Below are 12,074 nucleotides of genomic sequence, written 5' to 3'. Positions count from 1 at the left end.
TCACCTGAAACCGTGTGGGGCAGAGAGCTTTGATTCTTTCTAGTGTGCTGCCCCGGATTTGGGCCCATTGGAGCAAAGGGGAGCTCTTAAAGATCCTTGTATATGCAGCCTGCTCTTGGGATCTGGGTCGGCAGGTAGGCCTTCCTCTTTTCACCTTTTGCACAGAATAAATACCTTTATCCTTGATGAACCCAAATCCTGAACAAATAAATAAACAAAACAGATCATTTGGGCTGGAGTGATAGAACAGTACAGAGGGGTAGTGTGTTGGCTTTGCATACAGCTGACCTGGGTTTGATCCCAGCATCCCATAGGGTCCCCTGAGCCTGTCAGGATTTAAATTAATTTTTGAGCGCAAAGCCAGGAGTCATCCCTGAGCACTTCCGAGTGTGGCCCCAAAACAAAAGAAACAAATCGAAACATAATTCCTGGAGATGTGATATCCAGCATTGTGCTAGAGAGACCGGTACTGCATTAGAATGCCATAAGGTTGCTGACGAAGTAGAATTTAGCCAACTCTGCTCATCATCCTGTCTCTTCATTGTTGTTTCAATGCACACGCACACGTGTGCACACACACAAAGGGGAGTGGGGTTGGCCAGGTCACCCTCCTTCCGCCACGGGACCCCCTCGGGCCACTCTGTTTTTGTGCAGCAGATAGAGATCACTGTGGTGCTTCCTGGCTCCTGCTCCAGGCTGCACGTCTCTCTTGATTCAGTGAAGTGCTGTGCTTCAGCTGTGATGGCCACATACACTTGGAAGTGGGGTACCGGGGGTCACACACTGTGGAGGCTGGGGTTCTAGACAGCACAACTGTAGGGACTTTGGGTGGCACCAGGAAATAAACTCGTGGTCCTCAGATTTGCTAAGCAGCATTTGGCTCTTTTCAGTAGTTTTATTTATTTGTTTGTTTGTTTTATTTATTTATTTGTAGTACTCAGGCCTTATTCCTGGCTTTGTTTCGTGTTCAGGGAGACTCTTGGTTAGGCTTAGGGGAACCGTACGGGGTACCAGGAACTGAATTTAGGTTGGCTGTGAGCAAAGCAAGTGCTTTACCCTTTATGATCTCTCCAGCCCCGCCTTTATGTAGAGTTTTAAACTTCTCATTCCAAGAAAACATTCTATTATAAATGCATGTTGAAATTCTATTATAAAAACATTTTTGGGGCTGGAGAGATAGCATGGAGGTAAGGTGTTTGCCTTTCATGCAGAAGGTCATTGGTTCGAATCCCGGCATCCCATATGTCCCCCGAGTCTGCCAGGAGCGATTTCTGAGCGTGGAGCCAGGAGTAACCCCTGAGTGCTGCCGGGTGTGACCCAAAAGCCAAAACAAGCAAAACAAAACAAAAAACAAACAAACCTTTTCTTATGATGAATTTGACAGAATTTGCTAAGTCCCTGTATCATATGATTTTCTTATATGCCTTTTTTCAAATGAAAACTATATTAGCGCCAATTAAATTTCAAGTTCATTTTACTTGTATTATTTTTAACTTTTCAGTTTGAAATTGCACTGAGTGGTTTTGGTTTTTTGTTTATTTGTTTGTTTTTGTCTCTTTGATCATACCCACAGGGGCTCAGGGTTTCTCTGTCCTCTGTGCTCAGGGGTCACTCCTGGTGTGCATGGAGATCATTTGGTGTTTGGAAATGAAGCCTGAGTCTTCTATATGCACAACATCCCTTCACCCATTAAGCTATCTCTTCAATTCTAGATCTTAATTTTTTTTGTTTGTTTTTTGGGCCACACCCAGTGACGCTCAGGGGTTACTCCTGGCTAGGTGCTCAGAAATTGCTCCTGGCTTGGGGGACCATATGGGATGCCGGGGGATTGAACCGCAGTCTGTCCTAGGCTAAGGCTGGCAAGGCAGATAGATGCCTTACCGCTTGCACCACAGCTCCGGCCCCTGAATCTTAATTTTTTAATTTCCGGGGATGGAGGAGTTGAGGCCACACTCTGTGATGCTTCAGGACTATTTCCAGCTCAGGGGAACTATAGGTGGTGCTAGTAACTCAAATCAGGGTGAGCAGGATGCAAGGCAAGTGTCTTAACCCCAGTACAATTTCTTTGTAACAAGAGAACAGAACAATAGTACATAGTGGGTTAGTCACTTGTCTTGCATGTGGGTGACCTGGGTTAAAACTCTGGTATCCCTTATGCCAGGAGTAATTCTTTTTTTTTTTTTTTTCAGGAGTAATTCTTGAGTGCAGAACCAGGAGTTACTCCTGAGCAACACTGGATGTAGCCCCCAAACCAAACCAAACAAACAATAATAAAAGCATGATAGGGACCGGAGAGATGGCATGGAGGTAAGGCGTTTGCCTTTCATACAAAAGGATGGTGGTTTGAATTCCGGCATCCCATATGGTCCCCTGTGCCTACCAGGGGCAATTTTTCTTTCTCTTTCTTCTTTCTTTTCTTTTCTTTTCTTTTCTTTTCTTTTCTTTTCTTTCTTTCTTCTTTCTCTTTCTTTCTTTCTTTCTTCCTTCCTTCTTTCTTTCTTCCTTCCTTCTTTCTTTCCTTCCTTCCTTTCCTTCCTTCCTTCCTTCCTTCCTTCTTCCTTCCTTCTTTCTTTCCTTCCTTCCTTCCTTTCCTTCCTTCCTTCCTTCCTTCCTTCCTTCATTCCTTCATTCTTTCTTTCTTTATTTCTTTCTTTCTTTCTTTCTTTCTTTCTTTCTTTCTTTCTTTCTTTCTTTCTTTCCTTCTTCCTTCCTTCCTTTCTTTCCTTCTTTCTTTCTTTCCTCTTTCTTTCCTTCTTTCCTTCCTTCTTTCCTTCTTTCTTTCCTTCCTTCTTTCTTTCTTTCTTTCTTTCTTTCTTTCTTTCTTTCTTTCTTTCTTTCTTTCTTTCTTTCTTTCTTTCTTTCTTTCTTTCTTTTTCTCTCTCTCTTTCTTTCTTTTTTTGTGGTTTTTGGGTCACACCCGGCAGTGCTCAAGGGTTACTCCTGGCTCCATGCTCAGAAATTGCTCCTGGCAGGCTCGGGGGACCATATGGGACCCCAGGATTTGAATCGATGACCTTCTGCATGAAAGGTAAATGCCTTACCTCCATGCTATCTCTCCGGCCATGGGGCAATTTCTGAGCATAGAGCCAGGAAGAACCCCTGAGCACTGCCAGGTGTGACCCAAAAACCAAACCCCCCCAAAAAAAAACCCCAAAAGCATGATAAACAAAGGAATAGGAAATATGTAAACAAATAGCACAAGAGAGAAAACAACAGGAAAATAAGCAAATGTAAGGAACAAATAATTCTAAAGTCATTGACTAATCTGGGGCCAGGACAATAGTATGAGTAAGAGGCATTTGCCTTGCACACAGGCAGTCTGGGTTTGATCCCCAGCACCCCCTGAGCCCGCCAGGAGTAATCCCTGAGCCAAGAGTGAGGCCTGAGTACTGCAGGGTGTGGTCCAAAAAGCAAACAAACAAAAATAATTGACTCATCAAAGTTTTCTGGGGTGGGGTCCTATAGCTAGTGATGCACAGAGTTTATTCCTGGTTCCGAACTCAAGAATGACTCAGGAGACCTATGGGCTAGCCAGGGATAAAACTCTGGTTGGTCATGTTCAATACCCAACCTACTATACCTCTCTGGCCTGAATCTCCAACTTTTTAAAAACATTACCTTTCAAGCTGGTTAATCAGATCTCTGGACTGATCTCATACTTTGCCTGAGCCCTGGGATTGATCCCTATCACATGGTCCTCAGCACTAAGCTAGGAATTGGTGGATGTGATCCCCCCAAAAATAGAAAGAGCAAAATGCCCAGCTTGTTAGCAAAGCCCTCTGAGTCCTGTGTAATGAGAAAGCATTTAAAATTAAGTGCTACTAAAAAAGGCAAGAAAAATTTGTACATTAGTGTGCCTAATGTACAAAGCTGGAGAGAAAGTACAGTGGGCAAAGCACTTGCCTTGACCCCTATTTGAACCTCGCCAACCCATCTGCTCCCTGAGCACTGCCAGGAGTAATCCTAGAATACAGTTTCAGAAGTAAACTCTGGGGGTCAGAGTGGTAGCACAGCAGTAAGGCATCTATCTGCCTTGCCTGAGCTAGCCTAGGATGGACCGAAGTTTGATCCCACAGTCCCATAAGGTCCCCAAGCCAGGAGGGATTTCTGAGTACATAGCCGGGAGTAACCCCCGAGTGTCACCGGGTGTGGCCTGAAAACCAAAAAAAAAAAAAAAACAAAAAACTCTGAGCACAGCTGGCCTGCCCCAAAATACCACTATTGTGGAGCTAGGGATGTGGCTTAGTGGGTAAAGCACTAGTTCTGCATTCGACTGGCCCTGGGTTTGATCCCCATCGCCATAAAAAAATACATATACATGAGCAAGCTTGCTAGCTTAATCTAAAATGTGCATAGAATATCTAGAATACATTTAACATACTATTATATTCTTGTTTGTTTATTTGTTTTGTTTTTTGGGTCACACCCAGCAGCGCTCAAGGGTTACTCCTGGCTCCATGCTCAAAAATCGCTCCTGACAGGTCAGGGGACCATATGGGATGCCGGGATTCAAACCACCGACCTTCTGCATGAAAGGCAAACCCCTTACCTCCATGCTATCTCTCCAGCCCTCATACTATTATATTCTTAATAGTTGTTTTAGATACATATATATTCTATGTGTAGATATACATTATATATAGGTGCAGATACCATATTTATTACATATGTCACAGTATATGTATGTAATACATAATAATACACATGTGATTTGTGACTATGATATATGGCTATACAATTATATTTATACAACTATAGGATATAATATTTATCATGAATTTTTAAATAATATATATGCAATTATGCAAGTATGAAATTGATGTGACAAAATTTTTATGCTCAATAAACCTGGATCATGGTATTTGATATACTATTTCTCATACTGGAGATGTTATAATATAAATTTTTATATATTTTGGGGGGGGTCACACCTGGTGGTGCTCAGGGGTTATTCCTGATTCTGTGCTCAGAAATCGCTCCCAGCAGGCACGGGGGACCCTATGGAATGCTGGAATTCACACCACTGTTCGTCCTGGATTGGCTGCATGCAAGGCAAACGCCCTACCGCTGTGCTGTTTCTCCGGCCCCCTATGATAAAATTTTTGTTTGATTTTTGGGTTATACCAGCAGTGCTCAGGACTTATTCCTGGTGGAGCTCGGGGGGTTGCATGGGGTGTCATGGGTCGAATCCAAGTTGGCTTGTGCAAGGCAAACATTCTACTCGCAGTAGTATTGCTCTGGCCCATGTAACAAAATTTAAAGTTATCAATTATTCACAAGAAAATCTGAAAGTAAGCTCTTGGTTTGAATTCCCTATGGGCTGCTACATACAGTTGTTTGACACAGAGGAAGAGCTAAGGCACTGGAGGCCCCCCTTTCAGAGAATTGCTTATGTGCTTCCTGTTTAGGGCAAGGAGCTTCTAGAATAGAATAGAGGAATAGAGAATAGAATCAGACTGGGAATCGACTGACAGAAGAAAGGTGGGTAGAGTGTATGTCAGGGTAGAATTCTCTCAGCCCTGCTTCCTCTCCAGAGCAGCTCAGAAGGGAAATCTCATGCTTAAAAACAAACAAATGAACAAACAAACAAAAAGAGGCTGAAGAGATAGGACAGCAGGTAGGGTACTTACCTTGTACATGCTGTCACAGGTTCAATTCCCAGCCCTGCCAGGAGTAATTCCTGAGTACAGAGCCAGGAGTAAGCCCTGAATACTGTCAGATGTGGGTCACAAACCAAACAAGTAAACAAAAGAGCTTGACGGGGATCTCTGGGCCTGTCTGGCTCTGCCTTCCTGGCAAGAAGCCAATGCCTGATCTGGGTGAGAAATGGCCTTAATGTGAGGCCAACTGGAAAGCATCTCCCACTTGTCTGATCTCTGCTGTTTTTGGAGGGGCACAGGGTTGGGCCTCACCTAGCTGGCAGGGGTCTCAAACTTGTGGCCCGCGGGCCATTTGCGGCACTCCGTACAACATCTTGTGGTCCTGTCCTAGAGGAATCTTTTTTTGTTTTGTTTTGTTTTAGTGGTTTGGGTCACACACCCCAATTTTCAAGGCTTACTACTGACTTTGCACTCAAGGATCACCCCGATTTTGCCTCCTGTGGTCCCCAGGTAAATTGGCTTTATGCTTAGGGATCATTCCTGATGGGGCTCATGTGGGGGTACCAAGATTAAACAGAGGTCAGCTGTTCTTGATTTCTGCCTTCTTTGAACTATCCAGTCTCTTGCACTTCACTGCAAGGCATTAGCTTCACTTTTTTCTTTTCTTTTTTTGTTCTTTTCTTTTCTTCCTTTCTTTCTCTCTCTTTCTTTGTCTTTCTTTCTTTTTCTTTTTTGGTTTGTCTTACCTGTAACCTGTTATGCTCTCCAGTCCTAATATTTCCAGTATCCAATTTTTGAGCTAAGATTGCCCTGCCCAAAATCAAGTCTCAGACTTTGCTTCCATTTGTAGCTCCTTTAGTGCTACTAAGTTTCTTTTCTCTCTTTCTTTTTTATTTTTTTGGTTTTTGGGCCACACCTGATGACGCTCAGGGGTTACTCTGGCTATGCGCTCAGAAGTCGCTCCTGGCTTGGGGGACCATATGGGACGCCGGGCGATCAAACCGAGGTCTGTCCTAGGTTAGTGCTGGCAAGGCAGACACCTTACCTCTAGCGCCAGTTTTTGGGTCACACCCGGCAGCGCTCAGGGGTTACTCCTGGCTCTACGCTCAGGAAATCGTCCTGGCAGGCACGGGGGACCATCTGGGATGGCGGGATTCAAACCACCATTCGTCCCGAACGGCTGTGTGCAAGGCAAACGTCCTACCACTGTGATATCTTTCTAGCCCCAGTGCTGCTAAGTTTCTTGCACAAAAGCAAATGTTTAGGGTTTGGCAAGGTATTAGAACAGGTAGGACTCTTGTCTTGTTTGAGGCTGACCTGGGTTTGATCCCAGCACATCATCTGGTCTCCTAAACACCACCAGGAGTGATCTCTGAGCCAAGAGTGAGCCAAGAATGGCCCCAAACAAAACAATACTGAAAGCCTAAAGATATGTACAGAACTGTGTTCCTAGGACCAGAGAGATAGTGCAGAAGGAAGGCACTTGTGCTGCCTGCATCAGACCTTGGTTTGATCCAAAGTGCCACAGGGAATTCCCTGATTACCATCAGAAGTCACTCCTGGGCATAGAGCCAGACTATTCTGAGTACTGCATAATGTGGCCCAAAAACTCCCTGTACAATAAACAAACAAAAGATAATTATTTTTAAAGATTAAAAAATAAAATGCAGGGGCCAGAGAGATAGTACGAAGTTAGGGCGTTTGCCTTACATGCAGAGGACGATGGTTCAAATCCTGGCATCCCATTGGGTCCCCCGAGCCTGCCAGAAGAAATTTCTGAGTGTTGAGCCAGGAGTAACCCCTGAGCACTGCCGGGTGTGACCCAAAAACCAAAAATAAAATAAAATAATAAAAAAAATGCATTTTTCCAGGGCTGGAGAGACAGTACAGGAGGTCAAATCTTTTTTTGCATATGACTGACCCCAGTTTGATCCTCAACACTGCCAGAATCACTCCTAAGTACAGAGAACTAAGGACAGCAAAAAACAAAAACAAAAACAAACAAACAAAAACCCAAGCACCCCCAGGTGTGGAAAAAGCTAAAACATGAAAAATATATGTATTCCATAAATTGTAGATGAAAGAAAAATAAAAGTTATACATCTAACAGCAAAGGAAATGATGGGGTCGGAGCAAGCGGTAGAGCAAGCAGTAGGGTATCTGCCTTGCACTCATTAACCTAGGATGGACAGCAGTTCAATCCCCGGCGTCCCATAGGGTCCCCCAAGCCAGGAGCGATTTCTGAGCGAATAGCCAGGAGTAACCTCTGAGTGTCACTGGGTGTGGTCCAAAAACAAAAACCAAAAAAAAAAAAAAAAAAAAAAAAGAGATGCCTCCAGGTTCCTGGTTTCTTTCAAGACGTGTTTGTGTGTGTGTGTGTGTGCGTGCATGCATACACAGATGGCCAGTCCCTCACCAGTAGGAGAACTGGAAGGGAAGTATGAGCCAGATAGAGGTCACCCATTATGTCAGGGGAATGAGATGTTTCTTTCCTCAGTTTCTAAAGGTTCATGGGTGTGTGCACACACCTGAGTGTGTTGGGCAGATAGTGCCCAGTTGGGCAGAAGTAGTCGAACCCTTGGTGGCCAGAGCGATCGCATAGTGGTAGGGTGTCTACCTTGCACATGCTAACCTAGGATGGACCGCAGTTAGATCCCCCAGCATCCCATATGGTCCCCCAAGCCAGGAGCGATTGCTGAGCGAATAGCCAGGAGTAACCCCTGAGCATCACCGGGTGTGGCCCAAAAAAACAAAAAACAAAAAAAAAAAAAAAAAAAGAAAGAAAGAAAGAAAAAAGAAAAAAGAAGTAGTTGACCCAAGTCTGTATAAAGGTGTCTGGCCCCTCCTGCAGGGGTCAGAAATACCATGAAAGTTCTGTCTCTTCTTTGTGTTTTTATATTATTTTATTTATTTTGTCTTCTTTCTTTCCTTTCCATTTTGTTTTTGTTTTTAGGCCACACATCAGTGTCGCTCAGGGATTAATCCTGGCTCTGTGCTCAGAAATCACTCCTGGCAGGCATGGAGGACCCTATGGGATGCCAAGGATTGGACATGGGTCAGTCGCATGTAAGGCAAACGTTGTACCTGCTGTGCTATTGCTGTGGCCCCAATTTTACTTATTTTCTTAAGTTACTCTCTGAGGGGTCGGAGAGATAGCATGGAGGTAGGGCGTTTGCCTTGCATGCAGAAGGTTGGTTCAAATCCTGGCATCCAATATGGTCCCCCCGAGCCTGCCAGGACTTTCTGCACAATATAAGTGCCAATCAGAAATTTTTTGCAAGGGTGGAAACATTTCAATATCTCCTTCTCAGACACAGCTATCCCAGATCACATTCTTTTTTGAACACATCCATCTTATGTCTCACTGTAAAAACTACTTGTGAAACTCCCCTGCAGAGAAATATTAAGTTCATAGAGAAAATGAACAATATCTGCCAAATACACAAGCTCAGCTACCCATTCCTTGTCCAACTGGGGCTGTACAAAGTCAGAGTTCTGCTCTCACAGGAACTGCACTACTTCTTCCCTCTTGCCAACAAGGCGAGAGAGCACCCTTCCCCTGAACAGCCACTTCACTTCTTCATGGGGAAGATGCTAGTAGTGGGCATCCATACTCTCACCCAGGGTGGTGAATAGCCTAGATTTGATCACAATTATGAATTTCACAAATTATTTTTACTGTGTCATCTGTCACAGAGTTTAGTTCAGCAGGGAGTTTTTTTGAATCCAGTCTCTGATACAATGAGTGGATACAATGTACGGGTGTGCAACTTCTGTTTCTTGTGACTACACAGAAACACTGAGCCATGCACAGTGCATCATCTGTACATACATCAACACATCAGATTATTATTCTGAGTGTAATAAGTCAGAAGGAGAGGTGTAGACACAGAATAATCATTTGTGGCATATAAGAATAATAAATGGTGGGCCCGGAGAGATAGCATAGTGGCGTTTGCCTTGCAAGCAGCCGATCCAGGACCAAAAGTGGTTGGTTCGAATCCCGATGTCCCATATGGTCCCCCGTGCCTGCCAGGAGCTATTTCTGAGCAGACAGCCAGGAGTAACCCCTGAGCACTGCCGGGAGTGGCCCAAAAACAAAAAAATAATAATAATAAATGGAAATATGGTAATAACAACTAGAGAAAATAGGGATGAAGGACAGGAGGACTAGTCCATGATAGGAAGCTTGCCATTAAAAGTGATGAGTTCAGTTAGAATAGAGAAAGGTACATATGACATTGATAGTTGGAACTTATCGCTCTGGACAAGAAATGGATGCTGAAGATGGATAAGTGACATGCATGGTACCCTTTAATTAACAATATTGCAAACCACGGTGTCATAAAGAAAATTTTGCAAACCTTAGTGTCAAAGGAAAAGATAGATAGAGAGAAAAAAGCAAAATGCCTGCCCCTGAGGAGAGGCAGAGGAGGGTGAAGGGGAAGGAAACAAGGGGCATTGGTGGTGGGGAAAGTGCACTGGTGAAGGGTGGTGTACATTCTGTGATTGAAACGCAAGTATGAATAATTTTGTACCAAATATGCTTAAATAAAACAATTATTTTTAAAATTTTTCAGGTACTCTATCATAATTCCTTTATGATATGATATTATATGCCTTTAACAAAGTGCCGTGTTTGTTTTTGTGTGTATTTTAGTTTGGTTTCTTGCAGCACACACTAAAGTGTCAATAGGTATTTTTTCCTTTCAGTGAAATCACTACATTTCTTGCTTTCAAAGATTGTAAAAGGTTTTTCTCTTTTACCTGTTTCATCTCCATATTGTAGGGTTTCAAATTTTCAGCACATTTTGGTTATCAAGAAGAAACATTTTGCTTCCTTATTATCAGAAATCAAAGCATTTTTCTTCCAGAAGGGTGTTCACTATCCAGAATTAACAAATGATCAGTGGATTCAAATACTGTATTTCATGGTGGATGTTACTTCACATCTAAATCAGCTTAATCATAAACTACAGGGGAAAGGAAGCACATGTTTTCCGATGTTAGAAGAAGTTATTTCGTTTGAAAACAAATTATCTTTTTGCTCAAGATTTTGACAGAGAAACTTTGATTCACTTTCCAAGCCTGTTGAAACATCACCAAGAAAATAATTCTGATATCGACATTACCTATTTTAAAACAGCACTTTTAAGTATGAGGGGAGCTTTGCTCAAGAGGTTTCAGGATTTCAGAAACAGCAAAGGGATGTTGAACTTTGTTAAAAAAACAAAAACAAAAAAAAAAAACCTCTGGATGCCCCTGTAACGGAATTAAATTTTTCTCCCTTTAAAATCGACACTGGCAACTTTGAAATGCAATTGCTGGGTTTAAAAAACAAAGACCTGTGGAGCAGGAAATTTGAATGTCTTTGTGCTAATTTAGAAAGATTGGAGAGGGGTCCGGAGAGCGGCGTTTGCCTTGCAAGCAGCCGATGCAGGACCAAAGGTGGTTGGTTCGAATCCCGGTGTCCCATATGGTCCCCCGTGCCTGCCAGGAGCTATTTCTGAGCAGACAGCCAGGAGTGACCCCTGAGCACCGCCGGGTGTGACCCAAACCCCCCCCCCCCCAAAAAAAAAAGATTGGAGAAACACAACTGTGAATTTAGTTCACAGCACAAGTGGTCTGCTTTGAAAGACCTGAAGAAGGAAGATATGTTGATTTTTAACACCTAGAATAGTATTCCTGACTCATATAATCAACTAAAAAAAGCTAGCGTTTCCTTCTTCGGGTCTACATATTTATGCAAATAATCATTTTCTTTTTTTCTTTTTTTTTTGGTTTTTGGGCCACACCCGTTTGACGCTCAGGGGTTACTCCTGGCTATGTGCTCAGAAATCGCCCCTGGCTTGGGGGGACCATATGGGACACCGGGGGATCGAACCGCGGTCCGTTCTTTGGTATAGCTTACAAGGCAGACACCTTATCTCTAGCGCCACCTTCCCGGCCCTGCAAATAATAATTTTCAAGCATGAATCTTATTAAGGGTAAATTGAGAAATTGTCCCATCGATGAGAACCTGGAATCGTGCCTAAAATTAAAAAGAACATACAAACCTGACTTAAACTATCCAAGGAAATGCAAGGCCAATGTTCACATGAGTGTTTGTGACTTTGTCAGTCATTGTCAGGATGTCATTCTCTTTATATTGTAAGGCAAATTTATTTTTTTGTGTGTGGTTTTTCAGCCACACCCGTTTGACGCTCAGGGGTTACTCCTGGCTAAGCGCTCAGAAATTGCTCCTGGCTTGGGGGGACCCTATGGGACTCCGGGGGATTGAACCACGGTCCTGATCCTTGGCTAGCGCTTGCAAGGCAGACACCTTACCTCTAGCGCCACCTCGCCGGCCCCTGTAAGGCAAATTTTATGGAATTTAACGTTATCGATAACTAATAACGTTCTAAAGTTTTTGTTTTATTAGTTGTGTTATTTGTATCCTCCCGACCTATGTGGATACTTGCATGCGGAATATTC

Source organism: Suncus etruscus, chromosome 18 (assembly GCF_024139225.1).
Source record: "Suncus etruscus isolate mSunEtr1 chromosome 18, mSunEtr1.pri.cur, whole genome shotgun sequence".
NCBI classification, from domain to species: domain Eukaryota; kingdom Metazoa; phylum Chordata; class Mammalia; order Eulipotyphla; family Soricidae; genus Suncus; species Suncus etruscus.
The sequence above is the reverse complement of the archived record's forward strand: the minus strand, read 5'-3'. Positions refer to the sequence as shown.